The sequence below is a fragment of the Triturus cristatus genome, chromosome 7, assembly GCF_964204655.1.
Source record: "Triturus cristatus chromosome 7, aTriCri1.1, whole genome shotgun sequence".
In the NCBI taxonomy this organism is placed as follows: domain Eukaryota; kingdom Metazoa; phylum Chordata; class Amphibia; order Caudata; family Salamandridae; genus Triturus; species Triturus cristatus.
In genome coordinates this window covers 1050427003-1050441010 of record NC_140590.1, presented here as the reverse complement: position 1 = coordinate 1050441010, position 14008 = coordinate 1050427003, and positions in this window count along the sequence as shown.

The window sequence follows — 14008 nt, the reverse complement described above, 5'->3', positions numbered from 1 at the left end:
AAGGAGTGCAAGGTAAAGACTGGTGCAGACGTTTCCCCTGTTAGCTCACTTGTACATGCAGCCTTTATAAAAGGGACGATGCAAATAAAGAATTTCAATCCAAATTGTCCACAAAAATAATTAATTGCAGTAGGAGCTTGTGACCAAGCATTTTAAAAAGCCTGCTGGATGATGGCTAAAGTTCTATACAACGTGCTTCTATGCATGTACTAAAAGAGAAATTGCTAGTTAAGTTAAAAATACCATGCAATAAAGAAAACACTGCTCATCGTGACCTAGAAACACAGTTGCACTTAGTATTAAATCTCAAACAGAAAGTTAAATCATATTTTATTTACGAATTTTGAGATTGAATCTTAATACTGCCCACAAATGTATCTCTTCGTAAATTAAAAATAACCAGACACACGTTTTGCTCTATCTTCCATTGTGAACATTGCCTAAAATGAAACAGGCAACATACCACAGGTAACGTACTCAGTTTCCTTTTTTATTGGCTGTTTTAGTGGGCAAAAATAGTGTTATCAAAAATATTGTATCAATATTATCATTTACCGCACTGCTGTGTTCCTATACATACAATGGATATTACCAAAATATTGAGTCAAAATTTTCATGCGAGGAAATATTGTCCAAAAACAGGTACAAATATTGTTTTTAAAAAAAATATATAGATTTAAAATAAATACATTTAAACTATTCCATTAAATACAATTAATGTATTAAAAAATCATTGATTTAAGTACATATGCCTAATACCCCTCCTGGATTATAGGGTATCAACCAGGACTCTACAGTCACCGTTGCCCTGGGATTTTCTTCCAATCTGACTCCAGGTGTAACCTATCTCTTTGAAGGCAGCCTTGAGGCCTCAGCGCCAGGTGTTTCATGGCCTTCCTCTTTTCGTTTGCCCTTGAGGGTTTGAGGTCAGGGCTTGCCTGGCAGTGTTTAATGCGGGCTTGCGGAAGGTGTAACCTCTCCAAGTCCAGCGTCTTTTCATGATCTCTTCATGAGCAGGGAATTGGAAAGTCTGCTGCCATAGGTCATTGTTGCGGATGGTGTTTGGCCAGCCGTTTTGGAGGATTTTCCTCAGTCAGGTTTTGATGAAGATCTGGACTTTGTTGGTGGTGGTCACTGTTATCCTCCAAGCTCCATAAAGATCTTGGTTTGTAGCATTAGGCTTTTGGAGCTCCAGATCTTCTTTAGCTGAATGAAGGCAGCCTTTGCTTTGGCAATTCTTGTCTTGATGACGGCGTCTGTGCTGCCCTGCTTGTCTATGACACTGCCTAGGTAGTTGAAGGCCTCAACCTCTTCATGTGCATTGCCTGGAAGAGTAACTGCAGTTGTGCTGGCAGTGCTAGTCTTCGGGATCCTGCCACCTTGTCAGTCTTCTCTTTCATCTGCAGATGGGTATTGGAGAGGCCAACAACGAAGATGGGTGGGACCCTTTGAAGAACTACTGAACCAGCCCTTGCCACAGTCTCCACCAGATATACAGCCAGCTGACGAGGACTTGCCAACCCACTGCAGCAGACCAATCAAGGAAGAAATACAGCAAGCCATCAAACATCTGAGAAATGAAAAGGCAGCAGGACCCAACAATTTTCCTGCAGAGGCACTGAAGGCAGACATTGAAACATCAGTAGACATGCTCTAAACTGCGAATGGAAGGATTTGGGAAGAGGAAAAGGTGCCCTCCAACTGGAAGAAGGATCATCACATCCAGATCCCACAAAAAGGTGACCCGAGTGACTGCACAAACTAAAGAGGGATACCTCTTCTATCAATCCCTGGCAAAGTGTTCAACAGGGTCATCCTGAACAGAATGAAGGAACAAGTCATTGATCAGATGCAGGATCAGCAAGATGTCTTCTGCAAAGATAGATCCTGTGCAGACCAGATTGCAACACTGTGCATCATCACTGAGCAGTCAATGGAATGGAACACACCCCTCAATGTCAACGTTATCAAACATGAAAAGGCAGTCGACAGAGAAACCGTTTGGAGACTCCTCTGCCAATATGGTGTGTCAGACAAACTCATAAGAATCATCAGGAACTCTTATGAGGGAATGACCTGCAAGATAGTCCATGGAGGATAATTCACAGAACCCTTCAAAGTGAAGACCGGAGTCCCCCAGGGTTGTTTGCTCTCACCTTTTCTCTTCTTGCCGACCATACACTGGATCATGAAGACGTCCACAGCAAAAGGAGAAGAAATTAGATCTAGTAAACACCTTGGATGCAGCTCGACGATCTGCAGTTTGCAGAAGACCGCGCCCTCTTTCCCATAATATAAAATAGTATTCATTCATTATTTCATTTTAAACTAGTTCACTCCACATTTATTTATGATCAGCACCTCTACAACACAATTGATGGTAAATAATAAAACCAACCAACAAGCCTAAGAATGTCTATGTATTTGTGTGTAAAGGGGTTCACATCTGATAACACACATTAACGTGCATACTTGGCAGAGCTGCACCTTTATGTGCAGAATTGGGCAGATGCAACTTAAGCTCTGATTTTGGGGTGAACAGCCCCAGTAAATGGAAGTTAACATCCAACAGAAAACATTAGACAGGACACTGCACACATACAACACAGCTCTGATTCTCCGTCTATTTGCTTAGCAAACACACATCAACCATGCTAATAGACACCTCAGACTGTGTTACATTTCACACATACCACAAGACAAGCAATGTACATACTAGTCCTAGTCCTTTAGATGACACTAACTACACTTAGAGAAGAATTACTGTTTCACACAAAATACTGCTCCACACAAAATGTATGCTCTGAATGCTACCCACGCCCTCAATGCTGATGTCTGTGTCAGACTCCTCTAACCCATGGTGTTACCCAAAGAAGACAGTTACTTATGGCAATGTAGGACTATAAAATCTCTTCTTGCATGACATTACATGACAGACAGTTTTCTTATCAAGTATGATTAAACCATTTTCCATAGACGTATGAGTTACTCACCCAAGAGTAGTCCTTTAATAATGTTTCACACTATCAAAACATAAGTTGATGGTGTAATGACACATAATATAGGAATGAGCGGTGCTGCCAGGGTAACTGTCAACCCCATTAGTGGTTGTGCTTCTTGTTCCTGTAAAAGTGTTTGACATCAGAAGCAGGAACCAAGGTGGTATGGGTGACACCAATGGCACAGATGATATGGGGACGTTGACTATGGTATGCAAGTCTGCATTCACTTCCTGCTGATGTGGTGCTGGTTTGAATGATCGGGGTGCTGTACTGCGAGAGAAATTATGGCCTTTAGAACATGTTTCATGAAAGCATAGATTTCACTTTAGGAAACCCATGCCACTTGAGCACATGTTGCCTGAAATACACAGGACATTAGATGTAAAGTGCACGTGTCCATGAAACCTGGTGGGTTCAAAGGAGGTTGATGTGTATTCGAGCATGAGCAAATTAAGGGCACTGCTTAAACAATATTTCTCTTTCATATATTTCTCCCTTGTGTCAAACAGTATCAAACTGATTTTAAAGCTCTTTATATCATGTCTTCTTCTTGTGTCACCCATATTGGCTCTTCGCAGGGCATGCTGCCTGTGTCTGCAGATGTCTTCTGCTGGCTGGGAATGTTGTGCTGTGCAGTATTTGTCCATCCTTTCCATTTGCACTAGTTATTCTCAAAATTTGCGCTTGTGCTCAGACCTACAGAGTTCTGTGCCTTCAGTAGGTAGTGGTTTGCGATGGATGTAATGACTTCTAGCGATGACACTGCTCCAAAAAGCCCACTTTGCATGCATTACATGGAATGTGCCGCAGTGACAATTCTTTTGCCACTGCTTGGGTGTCACCTTTTGGCACAAAGCGTTCGGTGACCGAATATTAATTGCTGCAGATGGATCAGTAGCATTGCGTTACGCAGCAGCTGCATACGTGCTGATGTAAGACTCTAGTAACTTTTGGCCCCTGTCTGGTGAATTCATCTTCTTGTCAGGGGAGTACTGGAGGCCCCAGCAGCCCCCGCAGTGTGGAAGGCCCCCAGAGTTTTTTGGGGGGAGGGGGGTCTCTTACCCACTAAGCCCTGCCATTGCATGCCTTGCAGAATGAGTGCAATGGCATGGGATAAAACATTGTTAAAGCCCCTCTGCTTTACCGAGCAGGCCCCTGCAGTGTGTGGGGGGGAGGCTAGCCATTTAGGGGGCCCTCTTTGAGCCCATTCTACGGGGGGCATCATTTTGCGTTATGCCACTGCTTCTTGTGCAGACATTTCAGGGAAGAATGAACTGCCCTGCTTTGCCTTGAACAAAGAACGAAGAGCTGGTGGATTTAAAGTAGGCCTGGGCTAAATTTCCGTTCCGCTCGCGGAAATTGCGATAATTTGACATTTTTGCGTTCCGCGGAGAGCGCGAAATACATTCTCGGGCGCGCGCGATCGCCTTACCTGAATCCCCGCGTTCGCCGACAAGTTTTCCCGATCCGTTCGCGTTCTCCACGAGATGTTGGATTGTTGGTAGCCATTTGCGCTGTCTCGCGACAGTTCACGCCCGCAGTAATGTCATTGGTCGCGCGATCACGTCTTTCTTCTCGCGATCATGCACCGCGAGAAGAGTGAAAACAAGATGGCCGCTCCCGCGAGCAACCGCATTGGTAAGTTGGCGAGCATGCAGAAAATACCGCGAACGGGCGGGAAAAAAACTTCTGCATCTTCGCGATATTTCCGTGTGTTTGCGGAGATTTTTAACATTTTCACAATCATTTGCGAAAGTCACTTTCGCAAATTCCGCCCACCCCTAATTTAAAGCCTATGCCTACATCTGAAGTGGGCTTTCAGACACAGGTCCATGAGGCCTTCTTTCAGTAGAAGCCACCCAACCAAATCTAACTTGCAACTCCCCTTATTGAGATTCAAACAAGACCGAATGTCAAATCAGATTTCAAAAAACAGATCTTGACAAGCTGCCATGAAAATTAAGAAAATTATAATTATTCTGCTGCATCGAGGATATTAAGGGTGTAACGTAAAACTAAGTATGCTGCATTAATTTGAGAAAATGTTGTCCCTCCTTCTCCTCCAGGATGCAATCAGGATAATCCGTATCAAATGAATAGTCTGAAGAAATCATCATGTAATCCGCCTTCAATTACTTTGTAAATGAAATATCCACAAGGCCCAGCTACCCATCCTGATGTCATCAATAAGACGTCCGACAGACTTGCTCGATTTCAGTCACAAACAAGCATTGATAAACAGTGAAAGTGCATCCACCTATTGTTTTGGACCCCCAAACAGGCACTGATGTTGGTACTGAAACAGATTGTGGGGGTTACCCTTATGCCTACTGCAGTTTCTTCTTACCATGCACAGGTTCTTTTACTCATACAAACCATTTTATTCACTTTCCCTTTTTGCTAGTGCCTAAATTCTATAAACAGAACCCAACTACGTTGTCATGTTTGTAGGCATCACTTTCTGAGATAACAACATGCATTTCATTTAGAAACAAGGCAACAAAGCTGTTGGGAATTGGGTTACTGATTGAGCGGGTGAAACCCTACTCATGCAGCAACCACAGTCTCTGTCAGGGTGAAACACAGGCAAACCTCAAATTAACCTGTGCTCAACCCGCTGGTAGCTTGGCACAAAAACAGGCTTATACCTATAGTCAATGTGTAAAGTATTTATGCAGCACTTCAAACAGTAATGAAGTGAAAACACAACACAAGAAAAATCCAACACCAATTTAGAAAAGTAGATTAAAATTTAATAAATTATTTGACAACAAAATGACAAAAATCCAGTCAGTGGAACTGGAAATGAGCAATTATTTCAGATAATTAAAGCACCTATAAGCACCTAGCGTGATTTGTAGCTATCTGGTCAAGAGAGACTGGGTAAACGTCACAAGTTCTGGTCGACCGTGATGGACTTCATGCTGAATACTGGGACCTGGGTCCTCCTGCTGGACGAGTTACCTTAAAAAATCCAGTGCAAAGAGTTCTATTTACAGTGCAAGGGACCACGAGGGGCAGAGAGAGCATTGCGGATGGTCGTCCATGTAGCTTTAACATCCTGTCGGGTGTCGCGGTCAGTTGTTGCTGGAGCTTTGCATTGGTAGTCACTGCTTGCTATTGATGCTGGTGCACGAAGTGATGATGTCATACTGCCAGTCACTGTGGCGCGAAGAGACCGGTTCGCCGGAACTTCGCATTGGGAGGCGGCAATATTTTGGCATGAACTGGCCGTTTGAGTTTGCGTAGAGACCAAAATTTCAGGATTTCTCCTTTTCACTGGTGAGGAACTCAACTGAAGCCACTTCAAGGGTCAGGACCTGAGGGGCACCTTTGAAGGTCAGGAACTCACTCCAGCATTAGCCAGCCGGGTTCAGGCAGGCCCAGTTGCAGATCCAGTTGTAGGTCCAGGCAGCAGGTCAGCTGGGAAGTTTCAAGGAGCCTCTGAAGCTTGTTATGTCCCTGTCACTCAAAACAGGATTTCAGTCTGGTAACCCTTGGAGTCACTTCAGCCTGGGATTAAGGTTGCAGGTCAAGTCATCTCGGCAAACTGGGCAAGTAGCAACAGATTAACAGGACAGCAGAGTAGCAGTCCTTCTGGCAGCAAAGCAGCACAGCAGTCCTTTTCTGTAGTGTCTGCAGGTCTAGGAGTATATTGAAGAGTTGGGTCTCAGGGTCAAATATTTGTATCCGGTGCCAGCTTTGAAGTAGAATATTCCAGAGAATTCACTTTAAAGTTTCCTGCCTCCTCCACCCCGGCTCCAATCTGTCTGCATGAACAGTGATGTGGTGACAAGTCCTTTGTGTAATCGCAGGGCACAGCCTATTCAAGTGGTTCTGTGCCCAGCTCAGCCCCCCATCCTGCTAGTTGATGACACATCCGGGCACATGTAATGCCTGTATTGTGTGGCTGTCTGGAAGAATAAACAATGTCCAACTGACAACTACACCCAGTCATGTGAGCCAGGAACAGGCTGCAGTCACCAAATGGTCAGGGCATAAAAATTCCAACATTCTAAAAGTTGCATTTTCAAAATTGTAACTTAAAATAAAACTTTACCATTAAAGAGGATTTTTAATTACAATTTTGCAGTCACCAAATGTGAAACGCTCACCTGTTCCCAATGAAAAGTTAGCATTTATTAAATGTAATAAGATAACCCCATGTTAACCAATGGGAGAGGTAGGCCTCACACCCTAGCAAATTTTATGCCGATGATGCCTTCTCTTCGATCAGAGGGGTTGGTCATAGGTTTCTCTAATTAGAGTACCTTACAGCGCGTGGACGGATCGTCCTTTAATTATAAGGTACCCTAGATTCACAGGCTCCTCCTGGAATCTTTTTGTTCTTTCAACCACATCACTTTACTCTTTTTGCCACCGGTCCTGACGAAGCGCCTACGGATCCCTTAAGGACCAACATTGATCGCGAAACATGTTGACCCTATTGACCCTATTTTTAATTCTTAACACTATTACACCATTCCTGTGAGCAGCAGCTAGTCACACACCTGCCCTCTAGATTCTTTCCCAAGAGGTACTCCAGGATCCACTTCATTTTAACTTACTGATTGGACCCATGAATAAAACTTCGGTTCAATGTCCCATCTAGTGATTTTAATACACTTTATTACACTTTTTCACTTCTCATTTAGAGGCCCACACACACCCATGCACAACTGCGGCGACTCCTTCAAAAGATCTCCGTTAAAGAGCCCTCTTGCGGGGCCCGTGAGGGACTGCAGCGCCACCCCCACGAGGAACATCGTCCTATGATGAAGCATGACATCCGCTAGGGTGTGTGAGGGCACTAAAAACTAGAGGAGAAATCCCCCTACTACTCACATTGACTTGTTCTGCGTGTGAGCTTTAACTACCAACCTGTTTTCCCTTCTACTCATTCTGAGGAACAGCTACCCCTAGGTTTATATGAGTTTAACAACTGACAGTATCATTATGCTATGCAAGTGAATGGATAAAGGAAAGAAAGGATCAACTGGTTTTATAATATCCATTAACTGCAAACACTCCCTGGGTTAAATATCTCCACACAAGCTCTTCTTTCACTTACCTTGAATTCCACTCTGCTCCATCAGCTCTTCTTTTAGAAGGGAAAGAGAAAGATACATTTAGGCATAAATCAAGGAAACACCTTTCCAGAAAATTCCCTTGGCACTTTTGAAGACAGCGTTCTCTCAAGCCGTGCCATGATCTCAGTAGTTCTCAGTATCTCTATTACAGAGGCTCATAATCCGCCAGGCCTGGGCATCAAGGATGAAAGTTGGCTAAATATCATTATTAAGACTCCTAAATTATGATGGTAGTGCAGTGTACTGCATCCTTTCTGGGGTCTAAGCACATTGCACACATATGTCTGGATACAGTGAACAAATGCATCTGGAAAGTTATAATTTAGTTGACATTCATTTAGCCCAGAGCACACTTTCCTTGGTAGTTCAGTTGTTTACTACAGATACAAGCTGCTTGACCTTAAACAATGGGCGTTTTAAGGCATGAGCAAAGTGGGCAATTTCCCAGGGCCCCCACCTTCCAAGGGTACCCTTGAGAATATGAACTTTCTCTTGATTTGATCTTGGTTCATTCTACTTCTCCATCTAAACCTCTACCTTTCCAACCTGCCTCCATATCTGACTCTGTACTCCACCCAGTGTTTGGGTTTGGTATATTGGGGTTTTTGGTTGAGGGGTTAAACCCTCCTCAAGCACCAACTACAATCCTTGTCAGGGTGAATCATAAAAGTCACATAATTAACCTGTGCCTAACCCTGTGGTATTTGGCACAAAAATAGTCAGGCTTAATTTACAGGCCCTGTGTTAAGTATTTATGAAGGTTACGCGTTGGTGCTTCCCTCTGTTTACAGAGGTGCGGCTCCCTAGTGTACTCAAAGGAATGGTATACAAAGTCAACTGCATTCACTTCAAGTAAGTTTGTTCAGTTTTGAATTTTTATTAGATGTTTTTCATAATTTCTTCGTCCGTTTTTGACATTTGTTATTACTTCATAACAGAATTTATGGGAAACAAAGGTTTATTTATGCCCAATGCATTTCGGGCGGACTGCCCTTCTTCAGGGGATTTATAACTGGAAAGTAGAGGAAAATCGGATTCAGTACAAAGTTGGTAAATAGTCTGTGTTCATGCTGAGGTGAGTTTTGTCTGTGAGGGTCTTACCGTTGTTAGAAGGTGAATAGTGTGTTAAACGTGCACTCTACTTTCGATAAGGTGTATGGTAGAACACTTGGTGATGTTAATATCGTAGAGAAAGTGCTCAAGCTGACACGTGCGCGGGGTTAATCATGAGAGGTCTAATTCTCTATTAGTGCGAGAAGCAAAGCAGAGTTGTAGCCCTTTCGTTTAATTTGTAACCCGGTAAATCGGTGTTGCGTTGACTGGCGGTGGGTGATTAATAATTGTGGCATGGACTGACAGACTTTCAACAAATGAGGTGAAAATCCATAGTGCAAAAGAGAACACCAGTAAAAATGATGGAACAGTTACGATAACTAAAGAGCTTGAAAACGTACCAGACGGCGTGTACGAAGCTTGCGAGTGAAGCCTTCGATCTTGAAAAGACATGGGGGCACATGCATCAAAGGTATTTGCGAGCGTAAACGGTGCGATTCGCAGAAATCGGCCTTTTGCGATGCATGAAGGGTCATGGCACTCGCAATTTGAGAATTCGCAAATATTTGCGAGTTCTCAAAATGCGATTGCATTTAAGGAATCGCAAATTGAGATTCCTTAAATGCAATGCATTAAGGTAAAAAATTAGCGATTTCGCTAATACGGCGCGCAAATTACCATGAAGTTGGACTTTATGGTAATTTGCAAAAACCTTGAAAAATGCACTAAAGTGCATTTTTCAAAGTTCCATTTTACACACACACATCCCCTTGGGGCAAGTGTGTGTGCAAGATGAACTCATATGCAGGTTCAAGGGGTGCAACAGGGTGTCCTTTTGAGACCCTGGCACCCTTGAAATTGCATTCTCAATTTGCGATTCTCTAATTGAGAATCGCAAATTGAGAATATCTTCCTATTCATTCCTATGGGCCTCTAGGCCCATAGGAATGAATGGGGAGGTATTCCTTAATTGTGACTCGCAATTTGCGAGTCGCAATTAAGGAATGTTTAGAAATCGCTATTTTTTAAACGATTTCTACATGCATGTGCTTTTGCGATTCCTTATTAGCGATTCCTTATTTTTCGCTAATAAGGAATCGCAAAAGGCATTTTTGATGCATGTGCTAGATGATGCCTTAAACTGCGAACAGTCAGATACGTGCAAGTACTGGTACATACTAAATGGATAAAAAATATGTAAACCAATGGTAGGGGAGTTGTTATCAATAAAACCTGCGCACAGGACATCGAAACCAAAAACCAAGGTGAAGTTGGAGGCGAGTGGAGCTGTATTATTTAATGACTGCTATTTGTTTAAATAGGTTATACCTGAGGGCGATACATTTTTTGTAATTTGTTAACTATTGATTTTATGGAACTTGAACGTTTATGAATAACCGCAATATAAATGTAAATAAACTCAATACTGTGTATACAGTCATTTCTGAACAAAAACAAGGTCTCAATTAAAATTGTGTCTCCAATGATTACCCCGTTGAATAGTGTATTTTGTAGTTCAATGGCAGTTGCTTTGTATTTAATGCAATTAAAAAAAGGCTTATCATATGTGAATTGAAATATTTGAATAAGATGCATGTTATATTTTTCAACTGGTCGATAAATGATTAAGGGTGGGCGTAGTTCGCGAAGTAGCACTTCGCGAAGCTACGCAAAGTGAAGTTCGCACTACGCGAGCTACGCGTAGCACTTCGCGAACTGCGAAGTAACATGTTCGCACTGTGCAAGATGTTGTTTTCAATGATTGCACAGTGCGGACAAGCAACCGGCACTGTGCAATCATTGAAAATGGCATCTTGCACAGTGCGAGCTGTAGTTTTCTGCTGCTCGAGTAGATTTTTACTCGAGCTGCAGCTTTCTCAACGCGAACTGGTAGTTTCTCATCGCGAGCGGTCGCGAGCATACGCGACCCCTCGCAATGAGAAACCTGACCTTCTCGCGTTGGGAATCTCGCCGGGAGGTTTATTTTCCATGCTCGCGATCGCGAACAAGGAAAAAGTCTCGCCAGGATGTCATTTTGCTTGCTCGCGGTCGCCAACTTGACGTTGAGGACCGCGAGCAAGCAAAAAATGATCGCAGCACTACGCAACACTACACTACGCGTGTTCGCACTGTGCTACGTGCAGTTCGCGTAGCGCGAAGTAGCGCGAACTTCGCAAACTACGCGAGCGTAGCGTAGTGCTTCGCCCAGGCCTATAAATGATTTAGCATGGCTTGTTTTATGTTTTATAGTATATTTGATTTATATGAACAATACAGTTCAAATCAGCAAAATATTCAACAGAATCATAGAAAAATATATGAGCATTTGTCAGAAGGCATTACCAACCCCCTCACTTAATATCCTTTCTGCGCCCACAAGACATACACCAAACCCCTTCATCTCACAACTGTGTGTTTTGGTAACCTCCCAAAGCTAACTCTAAGTGTGTGTCTGATTTCTCTGCTAATCCGTGGGCCATATTACGAGAGTTGGATCATTCAGTTCTCTATTTTAAATCAAGGGGGTTAGATCTGGCTCTGCCTTCCCCCCTCTTGTTTTGCAGAATTTGTTTTGGTTGGTTTTAAGACCCTGCACACTATTCCACTGCTATCTAGTGCTACAGTGATTGTGGTCTTGCCTTCAAAATGGTAGCATTGGCTTATATCTGATTGACACATTTGATTTACTTATAGGCCCCTAATAAAGTGGTAATAGATGTACCCAGGACCTGTATATTAAATGCTACTTGTGGGACTGCGGCACTGATTGTGCCACCGAATGAAGTAGCCTTTTAAAACAAGCCACAGGCCTGCCATTGCAGCCTGTGTGTGTAGTTTTAAACTGCCATGTCAACCTCGCAAAAGAAACCTTTTGTAAGGCCTAAATCATCCTATTTTTTACCCATATTATACCCGCTTAGGCCCTAAACAGCCCATAGGAAAGGGTGCATTGTGCTTAAAAATTTGGTGATGTACTTATAAATTCTACATGTCCGAGTAGTGTAAAACTCTGAAATTCATGTTCACCTTGTGAGGCCTACCCCTCCCATAGGAAAACATTGAGTTACCTTATCCCATTTAATTAGTGAGAACATTTGTTTGAGATCAAGTAGGAATATCTGGTTTGGTGTTTGGGGAATTGTAATTGAAAACCTTCTTTAATTGTAAAGTCAGAATTTAAGTCACAATCTAAAACTGCCACTTTTAGAAAGTTGGCATTTTCTTCCTCTGACTATTAGGTACCTGGCTGTTTCTGGGTCACATGACATGGGGTAGTTGGCAGTTGGTCTTTGTGTATTCTTCCTAGACAGCTAATGGGTTTTGGCAGGATGAGCCATTCTTACTTGATGAGGAGGGTGAAGCTGTCACATGTTGCATTTGCACTTCAGAAACACTCTCAGATAAAACACAAAGGACTTTACACTAACTAATTCTGTCTGCAGACAGTATGTGTCCAGGAATGGGATGCAGGATATTTCATACACTTTTGTAGGGGGAAACTCCAGATGTTTCTTCCGTTTCAATGTAGGCACCAGATATAAAATGGGCACCCTCAGAGCTACTCTTCAGTAAACTCTTTGACCTGTAGATACAACAGAAGTAGAACTCCCTAGCTGCCTGTGCTAGAAAGACTGGACCGGCACCCTTTATCTTAGGTTGAAATGACTCTGAGGGTCAGCTGACTGACCTCCTGTTCTGAGTTCCAGAGGACTCTCTGCAATTGTCCATTTGACCTGCTGTACTGGACCTGCCTGGACCTACAATTGAACCAGTCACAGCCCTGCTGGCTTCTGTGGAGTAAGTTTCTGATCCCCAAGAGGTGCCACTGAGGTGCTGGACGCTTAGTGTGGAATCAGTCGAGCCCCAAAAGAAAATGAGAAATCCTGAAGTTTTGGACTCTTTGAAACCTCGAGTGGGTCTGTTCATGCCAGCATGATGACTGCCAACACGAAGCTCCGATGAACCCGCCTCTTTGTGTTACAGTGACTGCCAGCGACAACCTGCAACGTGAGATCTGTACTTAGCACTACAGCATCGACATACGATAGTGCCAGCTCACATGAAGCTCCAGCAAGGACCGTCTGCGACATCCAAAGCTTTCCCTGCTCTTTATGGCCTCCTCCACTGCTAATGGAACTCTTCATCCTGGACTTTAGAAGGTAACTTTTTCAGCAGTTCAACCTGGTCCTTGTATCCAGCTAGCACTCCATTGGGGTGAGCCTGAGCTTGTAAACTTTCACCCGGCCTTGCACTACCAGATAACCATGAGTGATGCTTTGTGCTTTTAGGTACTATACAGACCTTAAATCTTTGAAATAGCATACCTCCGGATCCACTAATTGGACTTTCGTTGTTTTGGCATCAAACAATTTATAATATTTTACTCTAATTTTATTATTTGGTTTGGGATTTTTCTTGTGTTATGTTTTCACTTTCTTACTGTTTATGTGCTGCAAAAATACTTTACACAAAAATACTTTACACATTGCCTCTAAGATAACCCCAACTGCTTTTGTGTTAAGCTACAAGAGGGTTAAGCACAAGTTAATTTAGAGACTTTTGCGATTCATCCTGAGAAGCATTGTGGCTATTGCTTGAGAAAGGCTTGCACCTGTCAACCAACAATCCAATTTCTCACATGTGGGTAAAATCCCTTGACAGAAATTACATTTCTGCTATGCATTACATTGTGATTTAGAGATTTGCAGGGGTAAAAGGGGGTTTTACTCTCTGTGAAACTGGGAGATGGAGGGAGCTTGTACTTGACATCGTCCTCATCAAAAACAGAATACTTTGTCCAGGTCCTTCTCAGGATATGCCCCCAAAAATATTGAATGCCTCACAATGATAAAAGAAATGAGC